The sequence below is a fragment of the Ailuropoda melanoleuca genome, chromosome 8, assembly GCF_002007445.2.
Source record: "Ailuropoda melanoleuca isolate Jingjing chromosome 8, ASM200744v2, whole genome shotgun sequence".
In the NCBI taxonomy this organism is placed as follows: Eukaryota; Metazoa; Chordata; class Mammalia; order Carnivora; family Ursidae; genus Ailuropoda; species Ailuropoda melanoleuca.
The window spans coordinates 96,894,961-96,905,309 of record NC_048225.1 but is presented as its reverse complement, the minus strand read 5'-3'; positions in this window follow the sequence as shown (position 1 = coordinate 96,905,309).

Here is a 10,349-nt window from a genome sequence, read left to right as displayed (position 1 = left end):
ATAGTCAATTTCATCACTATTGTTATAAGACATGAAAAAAATCTTACATCATCGCAGCGAGTACAAATCTTAGATTACATACTCAGTTGTGCCGAAAATGTAACTTTGTTTAATTTGCTATAAGCAGACTTACTTTCTCCTTCGAGCCCCCATTGCGTGAAGCATTATGTTCCTGGTTGGCTCCATTCTGGGGACTCTTGGGCAATTCTGTCCTGTTCCCACTTCTCCTCCCAACTGTTTTGCTTTCCCCTGGAGTTGCGCTCAGTACTTTGTCATTACCTGCTCTTGATGGCTCCCATCAGGATGTTCACCGACCTCTGTCTTCTTTGGTCATGGATCCACGTCGGATTTGGATTGTTCTGTGTTCCCTAATGTGCAGGTTCCTCAGGCCAGCCTCCGTTTTAGCCACATTCGGTCTGTTTCATCAAATGACTCTGGGTCTGTGAGTTCTGAGAGGTGGTGTCGGGTCCTCGCACCTTCCCTGGGTCACAGGGTCATCACTGCTCTCACGTGGCACTCAGTGGAAGGACTTCTGCCACACTTAGCACTTCTCCGGACTCTTTTCAGGAAGGTGGTTCAGGTCTCATCCATGAGGTCCTGGGGGAGCAGACCGTGTGGGAAAAGGGCCCAAGACACACATGTTCCTTTTGATTCACCGCATTCCTGTCCTAGCCCAATGGACCGTATCAAGTCTCTGAGGTNACCGCATTCCTGTCCTAGCCCAATGGACCGTATCAAGTCTCTGAGGTGAGAAAAACAGATTCTGGCTGTTTAAGTACTTTCAAATGCTTTTTTCTTTGGCCTGGGTCTCAGCTTTTGAAATTTTAAACCCAATAATTGCTTACTATTTGTTCCTATTCTAACAAGCCTCCAGAGACAGCCTAGGAAGGCAAAGATATAAAATACAACAGCATAAACCAGAGTAAAGTTTAAACTCATCGATTAATGTATCAAAACTCTGGTCCACTACAAAATACCAAAACAAGCAAACACATCCCCAAAATTGCTTGTAGGACTTCATTATAATTGTGTAAATATTATCTACACATAGGTACAAACACTATAAAGGGACAGAGAAAATATTAAACTAATTGGTATGCTGGTGAGAAGAGAGTAGGGGTGATTATTTTTCTTTAACACATTTCCTTCCTATTAGTTGGATATAAATATCAGCTGTGTTGTTTCTGGAAAAAAAATCAATTTATTTTTCCTCCAATAATACAGAGTATATTTCCCAGCTGGTCTCATCAACCACTGATATGACTTCTTTGCTCCAGCAACATGAATCGCCTTACCTACAACCTGCTCATGCCAGCCTCGATTTTGCTTAGCCCAGTGGTTCTCAAACTTCAGCCACCTCAGAATCACCCGGAAGCTTGTTAAAACACACATTGCTGTGCCCCACCCTATGGTTTCCGATTTCTCACCCCAGGGCCAGGCTGGGGCCTGAGAATTTGCATTTTTAACAAGTTCCCACTTGGTGTTGATGGTGGTGGTCTAGGGACCACTCTATCTATCTACTTATCTATCTATCATCTATCTATCTATTTATTTATTTTAGAGAGAGGATGTGCAAATGGGGGGGGGGCAGAGGGCAAGGTAGAGAATCTTAAGCAGGCTCCATGCTCAGCGCGGAGCCCAATGCCGGGCTCAAACTCATCGCCCTGAGATCATGACCTGAGCAGAAACCAGGAGTCAGATGCTTAACAGACTGAACCACCCAGGCCCCCCACCGGACCACACTTTGAGAACCACTGGCTTAGCCACACCTTCCTCCTAAGATGTCGCTTCATTTTTCATCCCTCCCTCCTTCCCTTCCCTTCTATTTCTTCCTTCCTCTCTACCTTGTTTCCTTCCACAAACACTTAACGAGAAGCTAACATGCCTAGTAGGCAAGACACACTCTTTAAAAAGATTTGTTTTGGAGAGAACCAGTCTATGTTCCAAGCACCTCACCTACCTTTCCTCCACAAATTCTCAGAACTCTGATCATTTACTCGGTACTACTATCACTTACATAATTCAGCCAGTATATCAAAATAATACTAGATTATTTTGAATTTACTCCTGCCTACCTTTGTAGTAGTTTCACTCCCCCCCCCCTTTCTTTAACCAGCCCTTTGAGGCTCAAACAGACTCTCCTCTGTCACCTCCTTCATGGCACAGACCCAGCGTTTGCTGTGTTGGGCCCCCCCCCCCGGGGGCAGGTGTCCCGGGGATTAACAGAGCACTGGCTGTAGAAACTTGTCTGGTCCGGCTGCTCTCCCTGCCCCTACTAGTCCCGATGTGCAAGGTCTCTCACCCTGTCCCTTGCTGGTCCATTTTCCATGTTCCTACTCCCCTTTTACAGTAAGAAAGCCCCCCAGGACCACTCCCAACAGGCTCAACTTACATCAAAACCAATTCCCAAAGACTGTTGCGCTGAGGTGACAGGAACAAACTATTTACTGTTTTAAAAATGGATTTTATGGGGCGCCTGGGTGGCTCAGTCAGTTGAGTGTCTGCCTGGGGCTGGGAGCCTGCTTCTCCCTCTCCCTCTGCCTGCTGCTCCCCCTGCTTGTGCTCTCCCTCTCTGTCAAATAAATAAGTAAAATCTTTGGTATAAAAAATGGATTTTATTATAAAAGTTATAATTACATAGTTTTATATTTTAAAATACAGGAAGCTAAAGAAAAAAATTAAAATTTACCCATAACTCCACCATATAAAGATACCCAGTTTTAACATCTGAATGCTTATCTACCATGTGTATTTTCCCACAAAATTAAACTATTCTGTAAACTTTTTTTCCAAGTCATGTTTTTTCATTTGCCAGTATACCCTGACTTATTTGGTGATGTCATTTCATCTTCTATAACATCATTTTAGATGGTTACAGAACATTACATCATATACAGAGACTATACATTCAACAACCAATCCTTTATTGGTTTATAATCACTTTTTAACATGAATAATGATTCAGTGACTATCCTTATTCATTTGTCTTCGTACACCTTCCAATGATTTTATCAAATGAAAGTTTTAAAGATTTTGATGGCATATTGAAAAATTACCATCCAAAATATTTACAATCTCTCAAGTCTTTGCTTGGAATAGGGGAGGAGGACATAAGCCTCTGCTCGCAGAGCTCCTTCCTCCTAGAGCACTTGGAGACCTGCCACGTAGCTGGCATCCTGGGGCATCACTGCATTCCTGAGAGCCACTGTTTCTTGGGTCCCTTGTTTTCCTCGGTCTTAGCTGACTCCTTTATTTGCTGAAGCATGTTGCTAATCATTTACTAACAAAGGAAGCTCAACAGGAAAATTTCTCCAGTCTTTGCATTTCTAAAAATATCATTATGAATCAGACAACAAGGTTGACCTAATGGACACATAAGAAATGTACTAATGAAAGAAAACATACTCTTTTAAAATAGAGACTTTTTAAAAATTTCAAGAATTGACCACCATGGTAAATCATAAATCAATTTTCAACAAATTTCAAAGAGTATCAAAGAGATCTTATCATCTGATCACAAAAGAATTATGTTAAAATTCAGTAACAAAGGGGCACCTGGGTGGCTTGGTTGTTGAGCGTCTGCCTTCGGCTCAGGGCATGATCCCAGGGTCCTGGGATCGAGCCCCGCATCGGGCTCCCTTCTCTGCTGGGACCCTGCTTCTTCCTCTCCACTCGCCCAGCTTGTGTACCCTCTCTCACTGGCTGTCTCTCTCTCTGTCAAGTAAATAAATAAAATCTTAAAAAAAAAATTCAGTAACGAAAAACATACCATATTTTTAGGGCCATGGATTTGGAAATTTTATAACAGATCTCAAATACGGAAAGTGTTAAAATAGAAATAATATGAATTAGAAAAATATTTCAACATAAACGATAGAAACACAAAATTTCAAAACTAAAATAAATATTTGAGGGAAATTTATAAACTTCAATTGTATTAGAAAAGAGAAGTATGGCTGAATACTAAATAATTAAACTGGATTAAATATCCAACTAGAGATGTCAGAAAAAGACCCACAGAAGAAAACCAAGTAAAGGTGAAGAGGGAAAATGTAAAAAAAGAGCAACACTTGAAATAGAATATAAAATACAGAGAGACAACAAGATCAAAGGGATTATTAACAAAGCTCTGGAAAGATGATTCAAGTAAGGAAAGCAAAGCAAACAATACCGGGAATTAAAAAAGAGTAACTAACAAGATTAAAGATAATAGAGGAATGTTATACATAACTTAAAGCCAATTAACTTGTATTCTTAGGTGAAATGGACAAACTCCTAGAGAAACATAACTAACTGGTAAAGACCAACTCTGCCTGAAAAATGTAACTGGTAGCAACTGCCTCTAACAGATTTATAACTGTTAAAGAAATTGAATCTCAAAGAAAACACTGGGCCCAAACAATTATAAAGGTGAGTTCTGTCATATATTTAAGAGATGGGAGTAGATAATCCACATTTACTCAAACTCTTAAAGAAGGTAATGGGAGAGGCAATTGTCCCAAATTTATTTTATGAGAGTAATGGAAGCTGCATCCCTAAACTGTACAGAGAAAGTATGAAAAAGAAAAAAAGATTAGTCATATTTATGAATACAGGTTTTTTAAAAAAACCTAAGTGAAATATTCTAAACATAATGTAGCTATGTTTTCCCCCAAATAATATAAGTTTATTCCAAGAAGTTGTATTGGAAAATATCTTAATATAATTCAGTTGTATTGGAAAATATCTTAATATAATTCATCCCATTAGACATTTAAAGAGATATTCACCCCAACAGGTCTAGAAAAAATGTGACATGACATTCGACATTTATCCAGTAAAAAAAAGATTAAAACCCACCTCTTAGTAAACTAGAAACAGTAATTTTCTTTACCTGATCAAAGAAATCTATTAAAAAAAAAACACTACAGTATTAACATGGTAAATCATTAGTGAAACATTAAAAGTAGTGCTTTTAAATTCAGGAACAAAATTAAGATTGCAGTAAAGATTTTAGCCAGCTTGACAAGGCAAGAAAAAAAGAGAAAAAGTATAAGAATGAACAAAGGATGAAATAAGATTCTCATTATTTGCCAATGATATGAATACTCACATGGGAAACTCCAAATAATCTGGAGATTTATTGTTAGACTTACTGACAGTTTAGCAAAATTGCCAAGTTTAAAATCAATATACAAAATTATTTAATTTGGGGGCACCTGGGTGGCTCAGTCGGTTGAGTGCCTGCCTTTGGCTCAGGTCATGATCTCCGGGTTCTGGGAAAAGCAAATCAAGTCCCTTGTTATATCATATATAAAAATAAATTCCAGGTGGATTAAAAATTTAAATGCAGGGGCGCCTGGGTGGCACAGCGGTTAAGCGTCTGCCTTCGGCTCAGGGCGTGATCCCGGCGTTCTGGGATCGCCCCACGTCAGGCTCCTCTGCTATGAGCCTGCTTCTTCCTCTCCCACTCCCCCTGCTTGTGTTCCCTCTCTCACTGGCTGTCTCTATCTCTGTCGAATAAATAAATAAAATCTTTAAAAAAAAAAAAAATTTAAATGCAAAAGACAAAACATTTAGAAGAACAATAGCAGAAGAGTATCGACTTCAAGGAAAAGAAGGGTTTTATTTTGTCACAAACGAAAGGAAAAGGTGGATATGCTTAATACATTAATATACTGTATATAGCTGAATACTTTGATACTGTTTATGGTGCTAAAGAGAAAGAGAAGAAAAGCCACAAGGTCAGAGAACATAATTGCATCACATACCTAAGTAACAAAGGAATTTGTATCCAGCATATAGGAAAAACACCCACAAATCATAAGAAAAATAAAAATAAATCAAGAGGAGGGCTGACAAAAGACATCTTACTTTTCACTAAGAGACAAATAGGGCCCCAAAACATACAAAAAGATGTTCAGTAAGATGAGTAATGGGGAAAATGCCAATTAAAAAAACCACAATGAGAGAACATTGCATACTCAACAGGTTAGCTAAGATTTTTAAAATCTGATGTCAAGAGTTGGAGATGATGTAGAGAAACAGAAGCTCTTAAACGCTGTGAATGAAGTGCTTACTAGAACGAGACTGAAAAACAATTCAGAATTATCTAATAAGGTTGGAAATGTGCATACCTTATGATCCAGCAACTCCACTGCTGGGCATAGACCCTGAAGGAGCTCTGGCACATGCATGCCAGATGGCCTGTAGGAGAGCCTTCGTCCAAGTGCTGTGTATAACAGCAAAAAACTGGAAACAACCCAAATGACCCTCAACAATTGAATGCATAAAGTGTGGTACGGACATAAAGTGGATGGACTATAGTCACAGGCATCATGAATGCTTCTCAAAATATCATCTTAACCATCATACATTGCTGGAAGGGACGTAATATGGTGTAGCCACTTTGGAAAACAGTGTGCCAGTTCCTCAAAAACTTAAGCATAGCCTTCACCATATGACCCAGCAATTCTACTCTTAGTATTCTCAAAGAAAATAAAAACATAGATCCATGCAAAAAACAAAAGCAAAAACAAAAACAAAACCCAAAACAAAAAAACAAACCCAAAATACAGACAAAACAAACAAATAAACAAACAAAAAACCCCAAAAAATTGCATGAATGTTCACAGAAACATCCATAATAGTTCAGAAGTGGAAACAGCCCAAATTGCCCATCAGCAATGGATGGATAAAAAAAAAAATGTAGCATATCCACACAACGGAGCATTACTCAGTCTTAGAAGGAAGGAAGTACTGATACATGCTACCATATGAATGGATGAACCTCGGAAACATTATGCTAAGTGAAAGAAGCCAGTTGCAAAAGATTAGATATTGTACGATTCCATTTACGTGAAATGTACAGAATTGGCAAGTCCATAGACACAGAAAGTAGATCAGTGCTTTCCAGGGCCTGGGGGAGGGGAGGGTGGAGAGTGACTTCTAAGGAGTATAGGGTTTCTTTTTGGGGTGATGAAAATGTTCCAGAGTTAAATGGTGGTGGTCGCACAGCCGTACTAAATACCATTGAGTTGTACACTTTAAAAGGGTAAATTTTATGTCATGTCAATTATATCTTAATAAAACTGTTGTTTAAAAGCAAATATAGGGTTAAGCAAAAAAAAAAAAACCAAAACAAAAAAAAACCCAGAACACAGAAAGTGTGATTTCACTTATATAAAGATCAAAAAGAAGGAAAAATAAGCGATGCACTGGTTAGGAATAAATACTGATGTGAGAAAGTATAAAGAAAAGCAAGGAAATGATCACCACAAAATTTGGGCAGAGGGAGGGGAAGATCTGATCAGGGAGGGAGGGCCGCAAAGATGTCAAAGGAACCAGTAATATTCTCTTTCTGAGGCGAGGTGGTGGGTATGTGGGTATTTGTGGTATTATCTTAATAGGATAGATTATCCTTTCAAGTGAGGTTCAACTCTCTAATGTACGTATCTGTACATTAAGTTTATATCTATCTATCTAGATACATGCATACTCACATGTGTACTTCCTGACTCCTAAAAATTAAATCCCTATTTTCTATCCTTACACTGGATATTAAATTTGTGGTCCGCCCTTTATTATGGTTGTCATAAGTATCTCTGAGCATATTAACTTGAATATTTTTTAAATTCCCTTCTTTAAGCTATCCATTTCTTGACGATTGTTTCTCTCTCCCTCTTTCTCAGTAAAGGCCCTCCTAAGACATGGATTATCCTTGGTTGTCTATTCGTATTTTAAAACAGCGGATTGGGAGTTCCATGTCCACATATGGGCTTTGCTTCATGCAGGTGGGGTGGGAGCCAGCAGTTACCCTGACATCTAAATGCCATTTGGGGAGTATCTTTTCTCTGGAACCATTCAGTGTCTCAAGAGAAAAAGCCCTCTGTTGGCTTTTGTTTAGGAGTTTTGTTTGTGTGTGGTTGTTGATTGTTTTATGGCCCTGGGGAGGCTGGTGCATGGCTTCTGTGTATTTTGAGCAAGGGCTTTTGGTAAGCGTTTAGCCGATCTGCGTGTACAGGATTTCAGCAAAGTCCCGCTGCCCAACCCAGGTGTCACTCCTGACTTCATTCCACTTGGCATTTGCTAGGTCCATGTCCACCGGGCTCTGCAGAGCATGGAAGCCCCTCCTCTATTTTATTTCCCCCAACACACACAGCCTCCCCACCCCCCACCTCCATTCCTGCTCTCTGCTTCATCAGCTGTCGCTCCGCCATCTCTTCATGGCTTCCAAGTGTCTGTTGGTGTCTCTCATCTCCCTATGGGTCTCTGTTACAGGATTGCAGGGTTCTTGTCTCATGGAGTCAAAGAATGAATCTCGCGGACACGAAAGGGTGAAGTGAAATGGAAGTTTATTAAGTGAAGGAGGGAACAGAAAGGAAAGGAAAAAAGCTCTCTAGAGTGAGAGGGGTCCCAGATGGGTTGCCCTGTGGGCTTTTACTGCCCGTCTTTTATTGAGAACCAACTGGAAAGCTCGTGGCCTTGAAATACTTTCGCTGTCTTGGTTTGAGCAAGGACTATTGATACCACCCATAACGGCTTACTTCTTTGAGGTCTGGTCATTCTCTGTGGTTACAGTGTAGCTGCCAGAATAAAATACTCCCTAACCAGGACACCTGGGTGCCGCAGTCAGGTAAGCAGCTGCCTGTGGCTCAGGTCATGATCCCGAGGTCCTGGGATTGAGTCATGGGATTGAGTCCTGCATCAGGCTCCTTGCTCAGTGGGGAGCCTGCTTCTCCCTCTGCTTTGCTGTTCCCCCTGCTTGTGTTCTGTCTCTCTCTGACAATAAATAAAATCTTTAAAAAAGAAAATACTCCCTAACCGTCAGGGCCAGGTGGTCTGGTTTGTTCCCTTATCTCTGGTTGTATAGGCCTAGCATTTCTCCACATTTGGGGTTTCTGTGAGCCTGGTCATGTAAACCCCTGTGTGAGCCTAGTTAAGGGGAGTCAGAGACCTCCTATCTCTCCCTGCCTAGACCTTAACCCTTTCCTTACTCATCTTCACTGCTCAAGAATTTATACATTTTAATTCCTTCTTATTATTTAGAGGGATCTTTGAAAGGAGAGAAAACATGTATAGTAAATCTGTCACCTTTAACCAAAAATTAGGTTACTTTTAAAATAAAAATAATTGGAAGAAAATCACTGATGTTTATTGAGCTCTAACTAAGGTTAAGGGCCATGCAGTGGTCTAAGAACTTCACATGTATTATCTTGCTAATCTTCACAACAACCCTATGAGGTAAGCGCTCTTATTTTTTTTTTTCCTACTTTACGGGTGAGAAAACTGAGAGATGAAGACAATAAATCATTGCCAAAGATCTCAGGGATAAGTAAGTAGTTGAACCAGAGTGTAAACACAGGCAGTCTGACTCCAGGAGCACTATCCCAAGTCATCATGTGACAACAGGTAGATAGATAGCCAGCTAACCGGAAGGTCCTATAATCAGTGGTGGTAGTGAAAGAGTAAAATCCATGTCCTAAACTGAAAGAGTGAAAAACTGCTCAGAATGAAAAATAAAAAGCAACCCTCCCTTAATCCATTGGCAGGACAGACACAGATAAAAAACTAGCTGCAAAGTTAATAAGAAACATGGTTTTTCCCAAAGTCATGCAGCAGATGTGAAATGGCATAAAGAATAGAGCCCCCCCCCCCGCCATCTGAGTGGCCTCTATCCTCTTACCAGACATGCTCACAGACTCGCTGTGCTGGGATCCCCAATTGCTAAATGGCCCTCGACTCATGACAGCATCCAATCCCTAAGTCATTTCCACATATCCGAATCCTGCATTGGAAACAGCAATCAGTTCAGAACTGAACCTCACTTCCTTGAGACTCTCCTCAAAATTCTTCAGCAGGAACCCAAACCTTACCGGAGATGCTTCCCCTCTTCCCTCTTGTTGAGCTTTGTTTTATAGTTCCTCTGAAATACCCTCCCTCATGGCAGTGAGTCAATAAATGTGATTTTGTCAGATGACAGATGTGTGCCTGGTGGTCTTGGCTGATTAGGTTTCAGGATAGGGATGTGTGTTCTTAGACATTCATTCCTTTGGCTTAAATGCATGAGGTTTCTACAGTGTCAGTGTCCCAGGAGGGGTCAGACACGGAAAATCTCATGAAAACCTTCGGAAAGAGGGGCACCCTTGGGAGGAAGAGAGGCTGGGATGTGAAGGCACATCTAGCTACTTTGTATTTTGTCCTCGGGTTGGCTTAGTACTCTCATCTTGCCTGGCCTCTGGCACTGACTCCTTCCAGGAATCCTCTGTTTTCCTTGTCAATTTCCATCCTGCCTGGGGCACCTTGCAACTGCCATTTCTGAGCTACAAATGATCTCCACCCCTTCCCTAGGAAGAACCTATTTTAGTCTA